The sequence below is a fragment of the Spinacia oleracea genome, chromosome 5 (genome assembly GCF_020520425.1).
Source record: "Spinacia oleracea cultivar Varoflay chromosome 5, BTI_SOV_V1, whole genome shotgun sequence".
Classification (NCBI taxonomy): domain Eukaryota; kingdom Viridiplantae; phylum Streptophyta; class Magnoliopsida; order Caryophyllales; family Amaranthaceae; genus Spinacia; species Spinacia oleracea.
The window spans coordinates 80,008,147-80,033,693 of NC_079491.1; the positions used below are offsets into that span (position 1 = coordinate 80,008,147).

The 25,547-nt window shown below is 40.7% G+C and overlaps 1 long non-coding RNA gene across 1 annotated transcript; it reads left to right on the forward strand.

The window, feature by feature from the left end:
* The first annotated feature begins 14,701 nt into the window (after positions 1-14,701).
* On the forward strand, positions 14,702-20,374 carry LOC130460948 (uncharacterized). Its single transcript, XR_008921186.1, has 5 exons — positions 14,702-15,027; positions 15,223-15,422; positions 17,492-17,621; positions 18,322-18,474; positions 20,123-20,374. It is a non-coding gene; the product is annotated as an uncharacterized lncRNA (long non-coding RNA).
* Positions 20,375-25,547: the final 5,173 nt, after the last annotated feature.

A 25,547-nucleotide genomic window follows, 5' to 3' on the forward strand; every position in this document is an offset into this window, starting at 1 on the left:
TGACATCCTAGCCGAGGGCATGAAGATGTGTGAGGTGCTGCAAGCCAATGTCCTAATCGAGAAACTTCCTGATTCGTGGTCCAACTACCGCAACCATCTCAAACATAAGAAGAAAGACATGTCTCTAAGGGAGCTAGTCAGCCACATGAAGATTGAAGAAGCCAACAGACTAAAGGATAAGGACTCTACTCCCTATGAACTTTCCGTTAAAGCTAACCTAGTGGAATCTACTGTTCCTAAGAATGACAGGTACAAGAAAGCTACTGGAAACTTCAAGAAAAACAACCAAAAACTTGGAGTCCAGAATAACAAAAGTGCAAATTTTAAGAAGAACAACAACAATGGCAAAGGAGCTACTGGCAGTGGTTGTTATGTGTGTAGAAAACATGGTCACAAGGCATATCAATGCTATAACCGTCAAGATGCTGCAAAGATTGGACAAAAGCAAGACCTGAACAAGTCTCAAGCTCACCTAACTGAGGATCAGAACGATATTATTGCTGCAGTAGCTGAACTGAACTTAGTTTGTAACAAAGCAGATTGGATCATTGACACAGGAGCTACCAAACACTTTTGTGCAAACAAGGAGTTGTTCGAGAACTTCGAGGAAGCTGCAAATGGCGAGCAAGTCTTCATGGGAAACTCTAGCAGTGCTGAAGTAATCGGTAAAGGAAAGATCTATCTCAAGTTAAATTCTTGAAAAACTTTAGCATTGCATAATGTGCCTTATGTGCCTTCCCTACGTAGAAATCTGATTTTTGGTGGACTTCTTAACAAAGCTGGGATTAAGTTAGTATTTGAGGCTGACAAACTTGTATTGACTCGTAATGGAGAATATGTGGGGAAAGGGTACATGTCAGGGGGATTATTTGTCTTAGAGACTATTTGTGTTGTTGAGTCTATTAATAAAACTTCTACTTCTGCTTACTTGCTTGAGTCTGTTGATCTTTGGCATGGTAGATTGGGACATGTAAACTATGGTTCTTTGAAACGTTTGCAAAACATGTCTTTAATTCCTAATCTAGTTGGAAATGGCCAAAACAAATGTGAAATATGTGTTGAGGCTAAACATTCTAGAAAACCTTTTAAGACTGTCACAAATAGACAAACAGAATTACTTGAATTGGTACATTGGGACCTAGCTGACTTTAGGAATACCGTAAGAAGAGGCGGATAAAGGTATTACATTACATTTGTTGATGACCATTCTAGATATACCAAAGTGTACCTTTTGAGAACCAAAGATGAGGCAGAACAAAAGTTCTTAATTTATAAGGCAGAAGTAGAAAATCAATTGGACCGTAAGATTAAGAGACTTAGGTCGGTTAGAGGCAGTGAATACGGAACCACCTTTTTAAAGGAACTTTGTGAGAAAAATGGGATTATCCATGAGTTTTCGCTCCCTACACTCCCCAACAAAATGGCATTGCTGAAAGGAAAAATAGAACCCTTAAAGAGATGATGAATGCTATGTTAATAAGTTCTGGTTTGCCGGATAACATGTGGGGGGAGGCCGTACTTTCCTCTAATTATGTGTTAAACAAAGTACCCCATAAGAAACTAGACTAGACTCCTTATGAGTTATGGAAAGGCCACGGACCTAACCTAAAATACTTAAACGTATGGGGGTGTTTAGGTAAGGTAGGTTTACCTTCCTTTAAACGGGAAAATGTTGGACCTAAGACTTTTGATGTTGTATTTGTTGGTTATGCTGAAAACAGTGCAGCGTATAGGTTCATGCACTTAAATGATAGATCAATGTGTGAATCAAGAGATGCTGATTTTTTTGAGCATGTTTTCCCTTTTAAGAAAAATTGTTATTCCTCATGATGTGCCTATGTCTGCTCGCACTTCCTCTTCTATGCCTTTAATTGCCTATGAAGGATGTAAAATACGTAGGATTGAAACTAGCTTGGGTTCTGATTATTTGACTACCTTTTTTACTAAACTTAATGACATGGATGAATTAGACGAACTTGTTGTATGCTTACATTTGTTTGATGATGAGCCTAAAAGTTTTGAAGAGGCTATGAGTTCTGTTGATGCTAGTTTTTGGAAGGAAGCTGTTAATAGTGAAATAGAGTCCACTAGTAGAAAAAACCCCTGTTGCACCTGTGAGGGGGTCGAAAAAGCACGAGGCTAACGCGTGACCTCGTCCCTCGTGGGCGTGACGATTTTTTTTATTCAATCAAGTGTAACTGGATTTCCTGTGAGTTTACATCCAATTGACTAGTAGTATAGGAGTCGCCATTCAGTTTTAACAACAATGAGAAAAACTGACAAAACCCGGTTATCGTGACATAAAGGGAGTGCAATTATGTTTGACCACGAAGGCCGTAGGTTCCCTTGTGATCCCTGGTTTGGGGATCTCTCAACATACACCCGCAAGGTAGAGATTGCGGGTTCGGGGGACTGTAACTACCGAGAGGAGTATTTCGCTCGTCGATAACTCCAGAGGCAGGATATCCTTACTAGCTAAGCATAAATAATTGAAGGGACATGCGTTAACTATTAAACTAATCTGAGTTGATTTTAGCAATATGCAACATATAATACTAGATTGATCGTGGTAATTTGATTTAAATAGTATTAAGGGACCTAGCATGATAATCCAATTTCCCAAAAATATTAAATTTGTTAGGCGTGATAGAACAATCAGATTTAGTTAGTTTAACAGTTCATAAAAAGGGCGAGGAAAGCAATTAAATCATCGAGAAGGGGCACATTACGACGCACCCTTGAGAGGTGCGTCACGGTTCTCAGAAAACTAACCACTTTGACTTTGCTATTTCTCCTTTTTATTTAACGAATCTCAATTATGGGACAGGATACGTTCTGTTTGATTTATGGATCGATTGCGATAGAACGCGTGAACAATTTCGCAGCGTGAGGCTTAGGCTAAGGGTTGGAGTCAATACTCAGAATATAATTGTGTGTTGTGTGTTCTCTTCACGTCGAATTTGGGGCTGTATTTATAGGGAAGAGTTCGTGGAAAGATAGTATTGCAGAGTTCTAATCCACAAAGAATTAGGAAAAAACACGTACCCAGGTATTTTCAGCGCCCAGGCCTGGGCGCCGAAGATTTCGGTGCCCAGAGCCAGGCGTTGAAAATAGGGTCTGGGCTGTTTTCTTAGTCAGATTCGGATTCCTGAAATCCGTAGTGTTTGAGACTTAATCGAGTCTTTTAGTGCGTATTAATCTTGTGACGGGATGCGTCTGGGCCCGTTACGAACTCTAGGCTCGTTAGGATTTTAATTAATACGTAACTCTTATTTCCGAATCATATTAGGAATAGGATTCTCGCAGTTTTCTATCTCATTTAGGATTTATGTTGGAGTGCAACACCTAGTTCTGACAGGTTTCTATCTTTTATGATTTGCCACTTTTAGAAGCTACCTTTTACGGCAGTTACTATTTTTCGCAGGTTTCCATAAATAGCAGTTTTCTATAAATATCAGGTTTCGGGTGAAATGAAAAGGGGAATTGAGATTCGTTTATTTTATAGGAGATGCGTTGTCAAGTGGAGATTTATGTTTTCATCATCGAACCTTCCCTTTCGGGAATGGGGACAAAAGCAGGTGTCTACAGTTAGCCCCCACTTTGACTGAGTCTTGGAATAAGACGATGGTCAAAGTATTAGACGGAGTGCGTCACACAAGCCATGGTGTATGTGACCTGTTTTGCGAGGGTCTCACGAGCCCCCGAGTGATAACATTTGACTTAAGGGCCATCACTTGAAATGTCGACATATCCCTCACGTGTCATTGGGATTTATCAACGGATAGTATAGAATACTCCCTCACTTTGTCATTGGAAGTATCTAAAGAGGCGTAGAAACTCCCTCACTTTGTCATTGGGAGTAGCTACAGATATTTTCGAAATCAAAGCTATAAAGTGTAATTGGGCCTGGCCAAGCCCAATCACGAGGTAAAACTATTTTTAAAGATTCTCATTTTCAGGGCTAGCTAAACGAGAAAACCCCCTTGTTTTTATGGGACGTAAAACGAAGGAAAATCCAGCACATCGCTGTTTTTTGGAAAAAACGGAAAACCAATCCTTTTAATTTTTGGAAAAGGGAAAACCAGAAAAAGTTAACGCTGCAGCGACTAAGGACCTGCGGGGTTAGTGGCGCAGACCCCGCCGGCTAAAAATGGCGAGCCTGTCCGCTAAGGGTGGACACCCCGTCCGATAGAAGTGGAAGAATCTGTTTTTGAATTTTGAAAATAAGGACCTACGCGGTTTGTGACGTAGACCCCGCCAGCTGAAGGTGGCGAACCTGTCCGCTAAGGGTGGACACCCCGTCCGATAGAAGTGGACGAATCTATTTTGAAATTTGTTTTGTGTTTTTTTTGAAAATAAGGACCTACGTGGTTTGCGTCGTAGACCCCGCCGGCTGAAGATGGCGAGCCTGTTTCATTTTGTTTTTGAAGACTTCATTTTTGGAAAACTAAGGACCTGTGCGGCTAGTGACGCAGACCCCGCCCGCTAAAGGTGGGCGAGCCCTGTCCGCTAAGGGTGGACGCCCCGCTCGCTGGAGGTGAGCAAACCGGAATTCGTCTTTTTGATTTGGGATTCGCGTGCCGCGGTCTTGCCAACTGAAGATGGGCAAGTTATTTCTTTTGAGAATTTCTTTTTATCCATTCTTGCAAGAGCGAATTCTTTCGAGGGATGCTCGAATTTAGTTGTAACCTGAACGTGGGCTGACAACGTGTTCAGACGGACCTTTGTCTTGCGACCGTCTGGTTTCGTGGTTTGAGCTAGTCTTTACGGCTCAATTTTGCCACTACTTGGTCTTTGATCAGAGGACCGTGCACAAGTGTCAATGAAGACCTTTCCCTGAGGTCGAACCTGTTTTTTTTTTTGAGATATCCAAACATGATATGGTGTATGGCGCAGTCCGAGAATGTGATTTCGATTGTGCGCTCCTTTTTGGAGTCTATTTTCCGCGAGCCCCAAAGCACTGGGGCTCGTCGGTCGTTTTTCGCATCTTGTAATCATGTTTGGGGTCATGCTCGTATGTGCGAGCGACCTTTTATAGTAGTGTGCTACTTTAGCGAAGCCGTGGAGTGCGACTTTAGTTTTCAGGCGACATCCGGCTTTAGCTTGGCCCGGATTAATCCTTTGACAGACAAACATTTTTTATTTGGAAAACCAACGACTTAATGATACACATTTTTGGTGTTTCGAAGAATGACCATGATATTTAACTTGTTTTTTGAAAAGTGTACATAAACATTTTCTGAGACGAGTCTAAGTTTCGACCAAGTTTTAATGTTTATTATTTTTTTTGCTTATTTGGGAGCTAAAGGTGCTTTGGGCTTGATCCTACTTGCAATAGGGCCTCGTGTTTAGCAACACGGTCTTAAGTCCTTTCCTGTTCCGCGTTTTGTGAAATCTGGGCCTTGGGCTGCATTTTCAACGCCCAAGGCCAGGCGTTAAACATTTCGGCGCCCACCCGTGGGCGCTGAAAGTCTTTTCCTGGTGATATTTGACTTTTGGATTCCCTAACACGTTTCCGAATGGGATCAGGATGTCACTGGGTGCGTCCAGCTATATATAGGGGCTAGATACGTCCCTATTTTCCACCACTCTCAAATTCTTTCCCTCTTTTTTGCTGTGTTTTAATTACTCATTGCTTTTGCCATGTCGATCCCTACTTTCTCACTCCAACGGACTGTTAGGCGTTGGCTACGGGCCCTTACTCCCACAGAAAAGGCTTTGTTAAAAGAATACCACTTAGAGGCACTTTTAGGCTTACAACAAATTAATATTCATTATAACTTTCTGCATGCTGCCCTAAGCTTTTGGGACTCCGATCATCATGTTTTTGCCTTTCGGGGCAACGAAATATGTCCTTTGCCTGATGAATTTGCTGCGATCCTTGGTTATCCTACTAATGCTACTCCTGTTACTCCTGGCACTATTGAAGAGGGTAAAACAACCATAAGGGCTTTCCTAGGACTAGATGATAACATGTTTGCTGAAATTGTTGTAGATGATAAGGTTAACTTGGCAAAACTTGTAAAACATCATTTTAGGCCTAGTAAGAATATGACCGAACAGAAATTGAATATCCGAGCCCTTGTATTTTGCTTGTTGAATCATTATTTGCTGTCGAATAACAATGGTGAGTTCGATGACATAAGGTTGATCCCCTTGATTAGCCAGATGGAAAGTTGCTATTCTATTATGCCGTTGGTTGTTGCCGAGACTTTGCTGAGTGCGGATGAGCTGAAGAAGGATGCCAATTCTTAACATTTTAAGGGAAGCCCCCTATTACTGCAGGTAATCAATTTTCTTCTTTGCGCACGCATACGCCCCTTTTGCATATATTTCTTTTGCCTGGGGCTGAGTTTCAGCGCCCAGGGCTGGGCGCTGGAGTTTTCGGCGCCTGGTCCTGGGCGTTGAAACTGCGCCCCAGGGACCATTTTTTTCTTTTCATTCTTTTGATTCGATCGTACCTGTTTTTGCAGATTTGGCTTGCGGAACGGCTTAGACTTTTGGAAGCTCCTGCCGATCCTAAACATTATCGCCCTATAGCCTTGGGTAACCGAAAATACTTGCACCAAGGCCAGGACGAGGCCGAATGGACCTCCTTTTTTACTTATGGCATTTGTTCTATTAAGTGGGTGGTACCATGGTGTGGTTTGACTACTATGACAAGGGGTTCTGATGTATCGGTTTATGTTTCTTTGTTGGGGCTATCTCGTCCCATTTATATTTTCCCTTACCGAGTCATGCGTCAATATGGTTTATGGCAGACTATCCCCTTTTCTGATACGGTACCACCTAAGGTAGCGGCCTTTTCACAAACACGGGTTCTAGCGTGGGCTAAGTATTATGATGGTCTCCCGCGTTGGGCCGTAGCTACAAATGGCTTTGTGGGTCTTTCTGAAAACTACAAGTTGTGGAAGAGTTCCGATGATAAAGATGTGAGGGCCGAGGCTCGTAATGGGGAGCCGGCTGATCTTTTGATACCTCGTATTCGTGTTAAGTATGAGGATCCTGATTCTTCCAAATCTCGTACCTATAGTATTAAGACTGTGAAAGCTCGTCCTGATCGAAAGCGAAAGGAAGTTCCTCCCCGTTCCAGTTTTAGGCCTAAAAAGATGCCTAACATGAAGGGGCCTGCTGTTGTTAAAAGAAATGCAAGCTCTCGCGGAGATCGTCGCCGGAACAATGTATGGGTTAGGAAGGCTCAGCCGCCGGTAGAAACAGTGGCTAGTCTAGTTGATGATAATAATCCTTCTCCCACCATTCTATGTGCCCTTGAGGCTGAGCGGGCTATAACTGAGAATGTTTCTGAAGCCTTGGCATCTTTGGAAGTTAGTGTCCAGGAGCCGGTTCTCATGGAGATTGATATTGGGGCAGCGCAGAAGACTGTGGGGGTGGATCCTGCGAACATTTCCCTCTACAAGACTTTATTTGATGATCCGGAGGAACTAGAGTAGTGTAGTTCTTGCTAGGGTGTAGGTGCCCTCTATTTATTTCAGTTGTGTTTGTTTTTATTCCTAGCACTTTGTTTTCCTTCTTATTATTTCTCAATAAAGGTGTATTTTTATTTTTCATTTTCATTCATTTTTGTTTCTCCTCTTTTTTACGTATTTATATGTCTAACGCTTTTGCACAAAGAATATTTGTTTTTTTATTGGACCGAATCCTTGGTAATGATTGCCTACGTATCTTGTCAGAATCAGGTCGCGCGTAGTTCTAGCTTTAGAATAAGTTCTAGTATGCCGGATTTCGGTAGATGTGCCCTGAGGTGGAAACATATTACTTAATCGGTCAAATGAGTGAAGTATTATCATTATTTTCATTTGCCGTTTTTTTTTGCCATAAGTCGCGTAAAATATGAAATTCGAAATTCGACTAATTTGTATGGCTATATTCTTGGTTGGTAAGCCTATTTGGATACGTACTGTACCCCCAAGTGTTCGTTATTTTTCCGTTGTGTGCGGATAAAATGACGAGCACTTCTGAAAAGAAAATTTTTGTCAGGTAGAGAGTTTCAACGCCCAGGCTGGGGCGTCAGAAATTTCGGCGCCCAGCCCTGGGCGCTGAAAATGACTTGGGCGGTCAATTTTTGACGCTTTGCTTCACTTGTTCTTGCATTTATTTCTTTTTTTTGTGCCGTGATATTTTGCTCGTATTTAAAGCCAATTTTGAGGCTATTTTGGAGGCTTTTTTGACTGTTAGCGTGAAATGCGTTTTTGTCCGGATTAATTTTTTCTATTCGTGACTTGAAACAGTTTTGAAAATGGGGTTAGGGTACGGAAGTTATGAAGATCTTTGTGTAGGCTTTTGAGGTGGGTTGAAGTGCGTGTTGTTAGTGAAGGGTATGATGGAATTTATGTTTTATGAATCTGTTTTTTGGTAACATTTGCATTGTTTTGGATTTTGATTTCCTTTGATTTTGGGTTGCATGGATTGACTCTTATGATGACACTGGTTGGCTTTTTAGGTTTTGGGGATATGAATGGGATAGTGTGGTTTTTTTTGTGGGTTTCGGGAATTGGTTCCCATGGCACTATTTCAAAACCGAGTGGGCTTTGTTTGTTGGGCCTAGAGTGGGCCGCCTCTTTATTTTAGTATTTTGCAAGTACATTTGGTGCTTATTTAATGTTAGAATAAAATTTTTAGGATAAATATTACGCCTTTATTGATTCGGAAAGTAAGGAAAACACATTGAAATAAAACTGACCTATATTCTAAGGGGCCTTAGGACCATCTAAAGTCTCTATTATTTTTTCTATCAATCTAAAGAACTACTAGGCGCTTTTACTAATGGTGCTCTATGTGGCTCAAGCCTGGGGTTTAATCTCATAAAACTTCGGTCCTTCACTGGTACTCATCTTGAATTCCATTCCTTTTGCATTGACCCACTGATATGTCTTCACCCATCCGTTCTCGACCTCTTCTAGTGTTGATGCAAGAGAGATTAACCGGGTTGGATCGAAACCTTCATCTTGTAAAGCTAGGGTAGTCATTACAGTCTCGTTCTTTATAGGTCTCCATTCGTTAAACAATGTCCATAGAGCCTGGTTGTCCAATATTTCAGCTGTTTTAGTCTTGGTGAGGTGGGGTGCCTCATCCAAGGTGTGGCAGTCATGGAAAATTTCAAATCCGGGTTTTAGCAAGCCATCCTGAACGAAGGGTTCAGGGAAATCACAGCATGGGTGTTCTTCTCCTTCCCGAACGAACATCCCGTTAAGGGTCCTTTGATATGGGGGAAGGAGGGTGGTTTGTTTGGCCTTTTTAAGGCGTAGCCTAGACAGGCGGTCATCAATATCTTCCTCCGTTGGTTCATAGCCTAACCCAAAGGGAGTAGATTTGTTGGGAAAAGGATGGAATGTGTATTCCTTCTTCCTTATGCCCAATGGGGTTCCTGGGAAATAACCTTGAGCTAACAGCATTTTAGGGATGACTCGGGATGCATGCGGGTCTAGGAATGCTGGATCATAATCTTCGATGAACTGGATTATTTCTTCCATTTGAAACCCGTAAAGGTCGTCTGCAGTTCCGGCCGTTCCAACCATAGTGCAACTGACGTCGAGAGGAGGGGCGCGGATTTCTAGTATTATCCCGTTATGGTTAAGTTTAACCATTTGGTGTAAGGTAGAAGCCACACCTCCTAAGTAATGGAGCCAAGGTCTCCTTAAGAGGAGGTTGAAAGTGGGCTTGATGTCGATTATTTGAAACTCCATGGTGCGTGCCACAGGCCCGGTTTGTATGGTAAGGTTGATTTTTCCCAATACAGGCCTTCGGGAGTTATCATAAGCTCGTACCCCTTGCGTGGAGGTTTGGAAGTCATCATTTCCTAGCCCCAAGCAATGGGCGGTTCGCAATGGGCAGACATTAACTGCCGAACCATTATCTACGAGCGCTAGGGGGATGTTTTATCCTTTGCATCCAACCACTAGGTAAAGGGCTTTATTGTGAGCACCCCCCTCTTTGGGTAAGTCTTTGTCAGTGAAAACTATGGCTTTTTCTCCGGCATCTCTCGTGACATGGCTAACCAATGAGTCAGATGTGATATCTTTAGGTACTGAGATGAGATCGAGTGAGCGAATAAGCTTTTCGCGATGTTCCTTTGAAGTATACATGAGATCCCAGATGGTAATCTCGGCCTTGGTTCTTTTTAGTTGTTTCAGGAGAGGATTTTCAATGACTTCTGCGACGGTGGCGTGCCGTCCATTCTCAGGAGTTTGCCTAACCGGGACGTCGTCGATAGGAGGTGGGTGAATATCCGGTTGGTATATTCTTCCGGATCGGGTGAGGTTGTCGACCTCGGGCTCCTGAGGGGTGGTGTCAAATGAGAGCATACCCGGGCCAAGTTTCGGTGAAGAGGTCCTGGCCCGATACTTGAGATAGGTAAATATCTTCAGCATCATCATTCCACACACCGCACACTTCTCTCTCGATTCGATCCATAGGGACCACAGCGAGTGGTGCACCTTGAGGCGTGATGTACACCGTGGGGTCGAAATTCTCTGGTTGGTCGAGAGAGATGTGACAAGAGCCGAGTGGGCTCTTGTTGTTTTTGGGTTTGCCAAGGTTAGGGAGAGGTATCACTTCATCCTCTATCATGTCCTGGATCGTATGTTTTAGATTCCAGCTGTTTTCAGTGTCATGCCCATTTCCTTGATGGAATTTGCAATAAGTACCTTCGACCCAATATTTGCTTTTGACAGGAGGGTCACGGGTGGGGCCTATAGGCCTCAACTTTCCTTGATTGGTTAGTCTTTCAAAGGCTTGTACCAAAGTTGACCCGAGTGGGGCAAACTTTCAGTCTCGGACCCATCTTCCAGGGCTTCTTCGGGCGGGAGTCTCTTCTACAGCATGGACTTCTTGGGCTTGGGATGTGTTACCCCGATTATAGGTGTTGTTTTTATATGTGGGTTTTCTTTATATGGTTTTGGCGAGGTCGTCCTCGATCTTTATTCCCACATCATAAACTCTTTTGAAAGTGTCAAGTCCCAGGTACCTAAGGTGTTGTCTGTAAGCCGGGTCCAGGTTGTCAATGAATTTTTGGACCAATTATGTTTCGGGAGGCCTATTGATTAGCTGGGCCGCCTGGTCCCTCCATCTAGCAAAGTAGGTCGTGAAACCCTCATTTTTCTTTTGAAAGAGAACTTCCAGCTCGCGCATGGTGACTTGGAAATCCATGTTCGACGAGTATTGCTTGATGAAGACATTGACAAAGTCTTCCCAAGTGGGGAAGAGCTTAGGGTCCTGGTGATAGTACCATTTGAGCGGCACAGGTTCCAAGGACAAAGGAAAGGCAGGTAAATACATGGATTTGTCCACGCCTTTCAAGTTCATGGCATTCACAAAGCTCAGTAGATGATCACGGGGGTTGTCCATGGGCTTGAACTTTGGTAAGTCAGATGAACTGAACTTTTCTTGTAATTTGCCAGGAAAAGGTTCAGGATCGAGGGAGAAGTATTTGCTCCCCATGGTTTGCTGTAGGACCATTTTATCAATCCTTTTCTCGTTATCGAGGTCGTTTTTGGCTTGCGCAGCCGCTAAAGCTTCATTTTCCATTTTCAATTGGCCCATAAGTTGGGTCATTTGGACCATCTGGTCTCGCAAATCTTCGATGGACATGTTTCAAGGTGCGAATCGAGGTTGGGGAAGCGGAGATCCTTGAAATGAGGGACGACGGACGGAGCTTGGAGTCACTAAACCTGATGTTGGTGATGTATCTTCGAGACGCACTAACCGTTGATTCCCTGATCGGCACCAAGTGGCAGGACCAGTCCTAGGCATAAGATAAGCCAAAGTTTAGGTTCCCAATGTTTCAAGCGTTACTTAGTCTAGACTTCGACTCTCTCTATTGGTTCTTCACTCTTTCTTTTGTTGGTTACACTTTTTTGGTCTTTTTTTTTTTTTGGTCATTCTTTGGATTTTCGAAACACTTGCCCGTGCGACATTCGTAGTTGTTAGCATGTTCGGTTTTGGTGCCGAGCATTGTCGTCGTAGGAGGCCTAACAACGACACAAAGAGTTATTAATTTTTTTACGAGTCGCTTTCGAAATCGAGTGCTTTTCTTACGCCCTCGTAGAAATTCTTTTTACGAACATTTTTTGTGCTACGTATTTTCCTTTTGCGCGGGCACCGAGGCTGCTGCGCCTGACCAGAAGGCCAAGCAGCAATTTCAGCGCCCAGCGAAGGGCGTGAGAAATTCTGGCGCCCAGCCAGGGGCGCTGAAAATGCGTCCCTGACTGGTGCTCGATTTCTGTTTGCGTATATTTTTTGTTTATGCGACTTGATTTTGCGCGCTTGCCTTATAACGTCCTTTACGCGTTGTACAGCGTTTGTGGGATTCGTTATGGGCCATCCCGAACGTCGCTTATTTTTGTGGCGATCGTTCGGGTTTGCCGAACGCGTATTTCGGTATAACTCTTTGGCAAATTAGTCTATGAATGTTTGGGCAATTTTTAAGGTCGTTGGTTTTCTAGGATAGTTTGTCACACACAATCACATATTTCGCTACACATAACTAACATTGATCATGAGGCGATAATAACATGTCATGTAGTTTATGATAAGCTTCTATTGGTAGTTATTTGCGCCTTGCTTGGTACCGCTTCTATCGTAGATCCAACACATGCCCCGGTCGAGGTAGTGTCTTCAACAGACGAATTTCGCTCAAGAGGCCAACCCGCAAGTGCAAGCCAAGGGGGCATGCAGGCGAGAGGGACCTAATGAGCGAGCGATTGGGTTCGGGATAGGTGTACTACCTGCACAAGTACCGAGTTGGCAACATGCGCGACGTATGCACCACCCTATTGGTGAAAAAAGGTATCCTTAGTCCCAACTCCCGAGGGAGCCGAGATTCGTTATGCGGTTCTGCCCGTTCACATTAATATGCTGATTTTCAGGTCGTCCCAACTTGATGGGGAAATAACGCGGGGTAGGATCGTTTCACCCTTCGGCTATTTTGATTACCTACAAGCACGAGTATTTCCTTCACTATCCCCAGTGGAGTCGCCACTGTGAGGGGGTCGAAAAAGCACGAGGCTAATGCGTGACCTCGTCCCTCGTGGGTGTGACGATTCCTTTTATTCAATCAAGTGTAATTGGATTTCCTGTGAGTTTACACCCAATTGACTAGTAGTATAGGAGTCGCCATTCAGTTTTTAACAACAATGAGAAAAACTGACAAAACCCGGTTATCGTGACATAAAGGGAGTGCAATTATGTTTGACCACGACGGCCGTAGGTTCCCTTGTGATCCCTGGTGTGGGGATCTTTCAACATACACCCGCAAGGTAGAGATTGAGGGTTCGGGGGACTGTAACTACCGAGAGGAGTACTTCGCTCGTCGATAACTCCAGAGGCAGGATGTCCTTACTAGCTCAGCATAAATAATTGAAGGGACATGCGTTAACTATTAAACTAATCTGAGTTGATTTTAGCAATATGCAACATATAATACTAGATCGATCGTGATTATCTGATTTAAATAGTATTAAGGGACCTAGCATGATAATCCAATTTCCCAAAAATATTATATTTGTTAGGCGTGATAGAACAATCAGATTTAGTTAGTTTAACAGTTCATAAAAAGGGCGAGGAAAGCAATTAAATCATCGAGAAGGGGCACATTACGACGCACCCTTGAGAGGTGCGCCACGGTTCTCAGAAAACTAACCACTTTGACTTTGCTATTTCTCCTTTTTATTTAACGAATCTCAATTATGGGACAGGATACGTTCTGTTCGATTTATGGATCGATTGCGACAGAACGCGTGAACAGTTTCGCAGCGTGAGGCTTAGGCTAAGGGTTGGAGTCAATACTCAGAATATAATTGTGTGTTGTGTGTTCTCTTCACGTCGAATTTGGGGCTGTATTTATAGGGAAGAGTTCGTGGAAAGATAGTATTGCAGAGTTCTAATCCACAAAGAATTAGGAAAAAACACGTACCCAGGTATTTTCGGCGCCCAGAGCCAGGCGTTGAAAATAGGGTCTGGGCTGTTTTCTTAGTCAGATTCGGATTCCTGAAATCCGTATTGTTTGAGACTTAATCAAGTCTTTTAGTGCGTATTAATCTTGTGACGGGATGCGTCTGGGCCCGTTACGAACTCTAGGCTCGTTAGGATTTTAATTAATACGTAACTCTTATTTCCGAATCATATTAGGAATAGGATTCTCGCAGTTTTCTATCTCATTTAGGATTTATGTTGGAGTGCAACACCTAGTTCTGACAGGTTTCTATCTTTTATGATTTGCCACTTTTAGAAGCTACCTTTTACGGCAGTTACTATTTTTAGCAGGTTTCCATAAATAGCAGTTTTCTATAAATATCAGGTTTCTGGTGAAATGAAAAGGGGAATTGAGATTTGTTTATTTTATAGGAGATGTGTTGTCAAGTGGAGATTTATGTTTTCATCATCGAACCTTCCCTTTCGGGAATGGGGACAAAAGTAGGTGTCTACAGCACCCCCCTTGTTGCAGCGTACATGCATTAATACGCTTCAACAACCAGTCGGTCAACGCGGGTCAAACCCTTTAAAGAGTTGTTGCAGCGTACAATTTAATTGTTCCTTGCAAAAACGCTTGTTGCAACGTACATTTTAAAAGCCCCCTGCAATAGCTCAATTTTGTTGCAGCGTACACTTTAAAAGCCCGCTGTAATAACCGGATAAAAAAAAATTTCGCTGCAATATTGATTGAATAACTAATTCAGAACAAATATAGAATCTCAAAATCTTATTTCTCGCGCTGAACTCTCTCTTCTTTGCTGGGCTTTCCCTGCGTCGTCCCCACAAAAAAAGAAAAAAAAACTTTCCCTGCGTCATCAATGTAGCTTCCTCATCGGTGGTTCTGGCCTCCTCGCCAATCTCCGTTGGGTCTCTTTTCTCGCCTCCTTTCTTTCGCCACCTGTTGGCTTGATTGGCCATTGGTTCCAAGGAAAAACAAAGCTGCTCGCGCCGGTGGTTCCAAGAAAGAAAATTGCTTGCGTCCTTTTTTCCGTCAACCTCCTTACTGTGGCTAGTAATCTTTGTTGTCCCTTCTTTTAGGTTTGTTCAATTTGTTTATCTGATTTCCGTTTTAAAAATTAGGATTTATTCAATGCGTTTTTAGGGTTCTGTGCTTTTGTTCAATTCGTTTTTAGGGTTTGTTCAATTCGTTTGTTCAATTCCTTTTTAGGGTTCAACTCGTTTGTTCAATTCGTTTTTCGGGTTTGTTGAATTCGTTTGTTCAATTCGTTTTAGGGTTGTTCTTGAAGATGGATATGCCGAAGATATCAGATGCTCCTTACCAGCTTCATTATCCGGCTTATGATAGCAAGACTGATGCAGCTGGTGAGAAGCGGACAGTGGAGGTGGATGTTGTAATTGGAGCTGATGGGGCCAAATCCCGGGTTGCTAATTCTATTTCTGCTAGGGATTATGAGTATTCTATTGCCTTTCAGGTTAGTTGATTTATTGTTTTAAGACCTCAATTCTTATAAGTTTTTATCTGTATAAACCCTTGACCACAATTAATACTTATTATGATTAACATTGTCAATAGCCTTGAATATGACCAGGCCAAAAGTGAACCAAATTTAAACCATATGACTTATTATCCAAATTAAATATATGAGCCGAATCGCAACCAATTGGACTGACTTAATTGGCATCTAGACTTTTAAACTTCGTAGTAAGAAACAAGTAGATGAAGTCAAAACTTCTTGTTGGTTTTTGTCTTGGATTAGTTATAGTTGGTAGTATTATTACTTGTAAATTTTTTAGTAAAAATATGTATTGTGGACGTTTTTTATTTTGGATATTAAGCTAGAATTGAACTTACCATGTCTAAAGCATAATTGTTGAACATCTTTGTTGCTACAAGTTGATATATGCATTAAAATTAGTTACTTAAGTAGTTGTTGGTGGCTGGTAAATATAGATAATCTACTTGTGATAAAATGGATGATTGGAAGGTTAGATCAGGTTGTCCTAATCCATTTGGCTAACCAACAACATTTGATCGAAAATGAAAAATGACCCTGCCCTTAAAAAGTGGGAAATGATCTTATGTAACTAAAAGCATATTTGCTGAATAACTTATGGTTAGCCTGTGAGCATTTTAGCTCTTTAGATTGCCATGATACTCAGACGGTTCCTATCCGTTTGCGCACTAGCAGATTAAACTGCAGTCTTTTCACTTATTCAGTGGCCATTTCTTTTGGTTTGTGCTCTTTCTTATCTGACTATATTGTTTTGTATTGTATACATGAATGTATATTGGATTTACTGCAGACTAAAAAGACTATGAAAAGTAGCATACCGTATATTGTGCTTGGGATTCTGTACGCATATCTTTTGTACCTTTCTTGGACGCCTGAAACCATACGCTTGATGTTTGCCAGTAAATACTGGTTGTCTGAGTTTAGTTTGTTTATCATCAACTGACATATTCAATTATGAAGCTATATCTTTTTATTTGTATGACATCCTGAAATCTTAGATGTAAACGTATCTGCCGTGTCCTTGTTATAACTTTGGGATTCACTGAGGTTGAAATTCATCTCAATTTAAATCATAAATTTAGATGAATAAGCTGTTGGGAAAACTAAGAATAAAGAACAGTGAATCCTACTGGGATTAGGAAGTCTTCATATGTACGAGTTTCGTGCTGTCAATTGTCATTCCTAGAATCCTAGTTGCAATGCTTTAAAATATATGTAGTACTTATGCAATATATGCCGAGAAGCTACCTCCAGGATAGGTCTTTCTAGTAGTATGTTACAATGGTGTATTGGTGACTGGAATTATAAAATTATAATTGCTTCCACTAGAGCATTGATAGTCCTAGGAAACTACGTTTAGCAGCTTGGTATTGTGCGTACCGTAGAGATCCAGAAGAATACAACATTTCCTGGTATCTAGCAATCACTTTCTCTTGGGTTTAGATACTTGTGCTGCTGTCTCCTTTATTCTCTAATAAATTGACGGGTTGTTTCCTCTGAGAGACTTGAGTTTTAGACCCTCATCCCCTGTAACTAAAAGCTGAAATGAGTCCAGTTTTGATATTGAAAAATGCGCTTGATTATGTAAGAGATGCAGATGCTGGAGTAAGTCTTTTTTGGAAAGAGTATAACTGGTGTTCAGTAGTTGGAGAAGAACCAGAGTGATGGCCAGGGACTCAGTTACAAGCCAAGCCCAGAATTTGTCTTGCGGACTCTTGCCTTTATGGGTTTTGTTTGAGATGAGAGGAGGGTGGACATACTAATTTCTATTTACGCACATTTAAGGCTCATGCCACAAACTTTTATGTTAAAAGGAATTTTATGGATAAAACCATTCCACTGTTTTTTTTCCTGTTGAAGTTAAAAAAAAAATCAGACAACTGTTGTTTTGATATTCCTCTGTACTCTAGTTCTGTTGTGATAAATTCACTTCTCCAACTCTTTGTTTGTGTAAATGCAGTCTGACATATCTTCCTGTGCCTCTACTTACTATGTGATCTATTCTATCTTCTTGTATCTGTCCACAGTCTACCTCTTCTAGAATCAAATCACTAGGATAAAAGCTGCTAATGAAGCTGAGGCGGCTTGCCAGCGGCGTCTCTCTGTTGCTGAGGCTGAAATAGCTGATTTAAGAGCCAAATTGGATACTACTGAAAGGTTTGGACTTGGTTGAGTTTACTTCATGCCTTGGTTTTTTTGTGCTTTTGGATCCACTTTTAAATACTAGGAGCTAGGCAATTGTTTTATAGAGGTATGGTACGCAAGCACTTTTCATAAAGGTATTCCATTGTATGTTTATTTTGTTTGAAGAAAGGGTTTTATATCAGTAAACTGAACTTGTATGCTCTTGCTGGGCAGGGAAAACTGACCCAGACAACTACACCCCAGTCATAATGCCATCAGCGTCTCACCCCCCCCCCCTCCCCGCCCACCCCACCCCCCCACACCAGAAGAAGAAATGTGTGTAAACGATAGATTTGATTGGCATAGTTGGTGTAGAAGAAGAAAGTAGTGATTTTTGATGAGGGGGTTCATGAATTAGGGAGTCATAAATTGGATATGGAACATAGTCTAGTGACTCATACGGTGATTGGGGGATTTGTGATGTTCTGAAATCTGAACATGTAATCTGTTATGGTGACCTTAACTAGTTGTTCTGAAGTCTCCATGCAGCTATTTTGAACAGAACCAGATTCTATATAATGTATTTTTTCTGTTCATAAAAAGTTTCATTTTTTAAGGTACTGCTGATATGTTTTGTTGTTAAGTTCTGTCAAATTTATTCATTGGTAAAAGAACTGAACAAGGATGAAGCTTATTTCTTAGTTCTTATTGTGATTTCTTTGGTTAACTGCAGGTGGCAGAATTGTTGGCATTTATGGCACAAAACCGGAGCTTTTCTTATTGCAAAATAGTGTAAGTAGTAGCTGAAACAAATACACCATTAACTCCTATGGCTGAGCTCCTTGTGAAGATCCCATATAAAAGGAAAGACTCGCAGAAATCAGAGGTAAACCACTGTAAAGTTTCAACTATGACAATAAAATTCCAACTTTTATTCTCATTGCTATAACGTGACAATAAAATTCCAACTTCTTTTACCTGCAAGTACAAAAAAATTGCGCCAAAGATCCTAAGGACACATTTTATTCTTATTACATGATTAATATGAATAGTTTCAACTTTCTAAAACTCATTCCAATCTATGTAAGCACATTTAAGGATAATTGGGTCGTTATAGGTGATATTTAGAGATAAAATGACATTTCCGCTCCCAACTTTGAACTAAAGAACCTAAGGACTCATTTTATTCTTATTACATGATTAATATGCATATTAACTTTCTAAAACTCATTTCCAATCTATGTATGCACATTTAAGGCTCATTGGATCGTTATAGGTCATATTTAGAGCTAAATGACATTTCTGCTCCCAACTTTGAACTAAAGAACTTAAGGACTCATTTGATTCTTATTAAATGATTAATATGCATAGTTTTAACTTCCTAAAACTCATTCCAATCTATTTATGCATATTTAAGGCTCATTGGATCGTTATAGGTCATATTTAGAGCTAAAATGATATTTCCGCTCCCAACTTTGAACTAGAGAACTTAAGGACTCATTTGATTCTTATTACATGATTAATATGCATAGTTTTAACTTCCTAAAACTCATTCCAATCTATTTATGCACATTTAAGGCTCATTGAATCGTTATATGTCATATTTAGAGCTAAAATGACATTTACGCTCCCAACTTTGAACTAAAGATCCTAATGACTCATTTTATTCTTATTATATGATTAATATGCATAGTTTTAATTTCCTAAAACTCATTCCAATCTATTTATGCACATTTAAGGCTCATTGGGTCGTTATAGGTCATATTTAGGCTAAAATGACATTTTCGCTCCCAACTTTGAACTAACGAACCTAAGGACACATTTCTAACTTATTACATAATTAATATGACTAGTTTTAAGTTTCAAAGACTGAAACCATTCTATTTATGCACATTTGAGACTTGTTTGGTCGTTATAGGTCATATTTAAGCTAAAATGAGGCATTTTCGCTCCCAACTTTGAACTAAAGAACCTAATGACTCATTTTAAACCTTTTACATGATTAATATGCTTAGTTTAAGTTTTAAAGACTCATTCCAATCTACTTATGCACATTTAAGGCTTGTTTGGTCGTTATAGGTCATATTTAGGCTAAAATGAGGCATTTTCGCTCCCAAATTTGAAATAAAGAACCTAAGGACTCATTTTAAACTTATTAAATGTTTTATATGCTTAGTTTTAACTTTCTAAGACTCATTCCAATTTATTTATGCACATTTAAGGCTCATTGGGTCGTTATAGGTCATGTTTAGGCTAAAATGACATTTAAGACTTGTTTGGTCGTTATAGGTCATATTTAGGCTAAAATAAGACATTTTCGCTCCCAACTTTGAACTAAACAACCTAAGAACTCATTTTATACTTATTACACATTTAATATGTGTAGTTTTAACTTCCTAAGACTCATTCCAAACTTAAAATCGATTGTTTAGTTTGAATTTTCTAAGACATTGTCATTAGTTGCTTGAATGTTAAAATGTGATATTTAATTTGCATTTAATCTAATGCTTAATTGAATTATTTTTTTTGTAAAGGTCTATACTCCGAGGAATGCGCCTTATGTTAGTGAGGAAATTGATGTGGTTCGTGAGCAATGGGCTAAGTTTTTTACGAGCAAGTATTTATTATTAATGGCATGAGCGATCGAGTTGGTTTAGATTTTATAGAATAATATTTTATATTAAAATGTATGCGTACGTTGAAATTGAAACATATAATTAAATGTAGTACGTGCACTTTGGATATGTATACAAAACACCAATTATTGTTTTAATATTTGTTCTACAGATTGCGATATTCTATTATTGTTGTTGACAGGTTCCTATATTTGGTGCAAGGCACTCTAGGTATAAATAATTAAAACTAAAATTTTCCCTCCAAAAAGACGGCTTTGTTGCAGGGGACATATACTTGTACGCTGCAACAAGTATGTGAAAATAGGCTAAAATGAAGACTTGTTGCAGGGGGCATATTGTTGTTCGCTGCAACAGGGTAGGTCTGTTGTAGCGTACTTATTGTTGTTCGCTGCAACAAACCTACCCTGTTGCAGCGAACAACAATTTGTATGCTGCAACACGTCTAGATTTTTGCTAATTTTGCACACTTGTTGCAGCGTACATATATATGTACGCTGCAAAAAAACACTTTTTGCAGCGAACAGTGTACGCTGCAACAAGTTCAGACTTGTTGCAGGCCCCCCAGTTGCAGCATACGATGTACGCTGCAACAGGGGTCTAAAAGCCCGCTGCAACAGGGGTTTTTTCTACTAGTGGTCTATTATGTCTAATCATACATGGGAACTTGTTGAGTTACCTAAAGGTAGCAAAGATATTGGCTGTAAATGGATCTTTAAAAGGAAAAGGAAAACTGATGGTGCAGTTGATAGGTACAAGGCAAGACTTGTAATCAAAGGTTTCACTCAAAAATTTGGCATTGATTTCTTTTACACTTACTCACCTGTGACTAAGATTGCCACTATTCGTGCTTTACTTGCTTTAGCTTCAAGTTATAAGTTGATTGTACACCAGATGGATGTAAAAACTGCTTTCTTGAATGGCGACTTAGAGGAGGAAATTTATATGGTACAACCCCCTGGTTTTGTAGTTCCCGGACAGGAACATAAAGTGTGTAAGTTAAAAAAATCTTTGTATGGATTGAAACAAGCTCCAAAACAGTGGTACGAAAAGTTTCATAAAACCATTCTGATTTTTGGATTTATTGTGAACCGTGCTGATGCTTATATGTATTCAAAGATGTTTGGATCCGATTGTGTTATTGTCTGTTTATATGTAGATGATATATTGATTTTTGGTACACATATTGATGTTATTAATGAAACAAAATCGTTTCTATCCTCTCAGTTTGAAATGAAAGATTTAGGTGAAACTGATGTGATTTTGGGTGTCAAAGTTACCAAAACTAGTAATGGTTTCTCTTTGTCTCAAGCTCATTATGTACAGAAAGTGTTAAAGAAATTTAACAGTTTTGATGTGGTGCCAGTTAAAACTCCGTATGATCCTAGCATTCACTTAAAAAAAAATAAAGGGAATAGTGTGTCTCAATCTGAGTATGCTAAGAAAATTTTGAGTCTAATGTTTCTAATGAACTACACTCGGCCTGATATAGCCTATGCAGTTAGTACGCTTAGTAGGTATACTCATAACCCAAGTAGAGACCACTAGAATGCTTGACAAGTTAAATCGCACTCCTATCAAAGATAAACCTAACATTCACCAACTAAAAATATAGCAAGGGAAGCAGGGATCGTATCCACAGGGAAACAATGTTCTTTCTACTATTAATTAACTAATCTAGACTACTGGTAACAAAGAATTGGATTGGTTTGTATATTAAGCTAAGGCAAATAATCAAACTGGAATATAACAATATTAAGGGAATCTAGGGCAGCGGTTCACCACAAATGCAGACCGGGATTGGACAACGGACAATAACAATTAATTAACAATCATAACTAGGAAAACATGCATCTCTCGAATCTTATGAACTCCTTAGGATAGAACAACTAGCGGGCTCTCGCTACGTACTAGAAATAATTCCTATCTAATAGCCACAGACCAAAAACATCAGATTTATACCTCTCGGCGCATAATCTAAGGTTAATCAAACTCAAATCAAAATAGTCCGGCCGAACAGAATTGACGAGCAATAATAATAAGCTATAGAAATTATAATCAATCAATCAAATAATCAAATCCACATATAATCCCAATCATGCATTCATGGATCCCCTAAACCCTAGAAATTAAACTACTCACTCATGATAACTAATAACAAAGCGATTAACATAATGGAAAACATGATCAAAGCAATAGAATAAATTAAAGTAAGAAACAATACCTAATTCTCCAACAATGGAAATTGAAAGCTTGTGTTTTTATATCAATCGAACTAAGTGTTTGAATTAATGTAGAGAGGGAATAAAACTTAGAAAAATAAACTAAGGGTTTAGTGCTGGAAAATAAGATGATCCTAAAAAAATAAAACAAGTTTGCTTATATAGTTTTGCCAAAATAAGGCCTAAAAACGGAATTAAAAACGCGAAAAACTGCTGGAGGTTGGCGTCGCCCGATCGGGCGACGCTTCGCCCGATCGGGCGAATCACTCGATAGTCGGCCCGATCGGGCCAAAATCCGCCCGATCGGGCGGATTGCGAAATCTCCATAAAGCCTCCAGATTGACCGCCCGATCCGGATCGGGCGAGCTGCGCCCGATCGGGCGCGCGTTGATGAACTTGGCTTGCTTATACTTCCGCCCGATGGTTGCATTTCGCCCTCAGCTTCCAGGGCGATTTGCAATCTTCAAGGTATGTCGCCCGTATCACCAAGTCTAACTCCCGGGGCTCAACCATAAGCATCTAAGGCTCCCGAAAGTCGACGATGGAGGTCCCGAACTTCTCGGACTCATATAGTGGCCTTGATCAACAATGAAACGGGTCTAAAACGACCAATTTCTCATAATCAAACCTGAAACTCAAGGCACACTCAATAACACACATTAGTACTAGAAACGGCTCCTAAGAGCACGTTTGATACATAAAATTACTAAGGGACGGGGGTAAAAAACTCTATATAAAACGCATATATCAAACTCCCCCAAGCTAGATCTTTGCTTGCCCCTAAGCAAAGAAATCATCGATGAATACATAAATCAACTTCACCCCAAACACATCTTAAAACAATGGATACGATTCAAGGCAAAATCCAACAAGCATGCATCAATGTCAACCAATCAAATCCATCCAACCGCTAATCCGCCTTAACAATCGTCACGCAAAGCGAACCAAAAATGCACATTGGAATTCAAGACTAGTGCTCACATACTCGTCACTCATTTATGTGGCGGATAAAAGATGTACCCGTTCGCTCTCCTCCCAACATATAAGTGAACAATGCCCTCCCAAACTCACAACACTCGTGTGTCTAGAAAAACATACACTCAACCTAATAGTCGACTCGAAATGTGTCATGTCATAACTTGCATTGATAAACAACTACTTTCACATTAATACAACTCTATGCACAAAGGTCGGAAGGTCTTTCAAGCTTGTAATGTTAGGCTTAGGTAAGGGTGCGGTAAATTTGGGTAAAATGTGAGCTTAAAGCCTTGGCTTTGGGGAGCATAAATCCTAGCAAAACCATGGTCAACCACAAATGATGACCGCAACCACAACTTCCCACTCAACACATGATGAAACAACAAACAAACCACACTATACTTTCTTGCCTTTCTTTCACAATTAAAATCAATCACTCATAAAGATAAGAAATTACAATACTTGAGTGAAACAATGCTTTGAATTTTCTTGAGAATAACGATTTTTCCTTCTTATTTTTTTTTTCTTGCTCAATCTCTTCTTTTTTTTTTCTTTTTTTTTTTTTTTTTTTTTTTTTTTTTTTGGAACCTTCACACGATTTTTTTTTTTTTTCTTTTATTCTCCTCATCTCATTCATTCTTTCATTTCATTTTTTTCAACAACAATCATGATAAGAAGAATTTCCCTTTTCAATACTCAATATGCTCAAAATGTACCACACTGCAACTCCCTCACCTCACTACTATTAGCTCCCCCAAGCTAGGCTTGGGACTAGTAACCCATGGGGAATTTACGGGCTTGTAATGTGGTTAGTCACCGAATAAATGGCACAGGCACAACATGGGTAGAAAAAGAGGGAACAAACGTATCTAATTTCATCTGAAGGCTACCTAAATAGAAAAATGTCTTCGTCCTCCACAATGTGCATGTATATGAGTCATAAAACATTACTAATAGTTGCAAACCAATACTCAAAATCAATGGCACACCAGGAAGCTATCACACATCCTAACCAAGTCAACTAGTCAAGCACCAAGTCCACAAGTAGTTGGTCAGAGTTGACTCATGTCAAGGCATCAAAGTAATCGGATCTCAAATCATGGTTAACAAATCAACAATGCTCGTCATCAAAAACCAAGAATCAAAACAGTTTACAATCAAGGGGCACAGGGAAGCATGGTTTTGTATTCATCGGAACATATTTTTGTATATTTTTTTTTTTTTCAAAGCAATAAACTAATCTAGAAAGCATTAAACACACCAAAATAAACACACCAAAATAAAGAAATGCAATAATAAAAGAAAGACATACCTACAATGTACAAGTAGTGTGAAACCCCCCCCCCCAAACCAAATCAGACAATGTCCTCATTGGCTCAAGGGTATCGAACCTCATCATCAACATCATCTCGGCATCACTGATGGCCTTGGCCATCATCACCATCATCATCACCATCATCTCGGCCAGCATGCCCACTAGGACCCGCTCCCCACCCTCCGTACTGGGTGGGCGTGAAGGTGCCCATAGAACCCGGAGCTCCATATCCCTCCGCGGGATAGGTAAACCAGGTAGGGTGCTCGTAATCTGGGGCAATATAGCCCTGCCTGGCATACTGATCATAAAATGGGAACATGGTCCTCTGGTGATCAGCTGCGAACTCCCGGAACCCGAGCTCAAGTCTGCTCAACCTCTCATCAATGGACCCCTGATCCTCATGAACTACCGGGCCACTCTGGGGCCTCCCCGTGTCTCGACGCCCCCTCCTGAAGTAGGTGCGAGGCTCTGGCTGGTACTGATGGGGCTCTGGCTGAGGGTCAGGCTGAGGCTGGGGGTCAGGCTGAGGCTCTTGCTCAAATCCAACAAATAGATAATGAGCCTGACCGGGTCTGAAACTAGTGCGGCCCTGAGGGTCGGGCAAGGTGAAAAGCCTGTTTCCCTCGAACATCCAGTACATGGCTCCCGGCCTAAATAACCCATGCTCCCCCTGTAGCCTACGGAGTCCAGCAAAATAAGCCAAATCAAGCAAGTTGCTACCCAGAACTGGAATCTGGTTAGCCTCAGTAAAATTGGCCGTGGCCATGGCTATGTGGGTGATCAACCCACCAATGGTAATCTTGGTAGTATG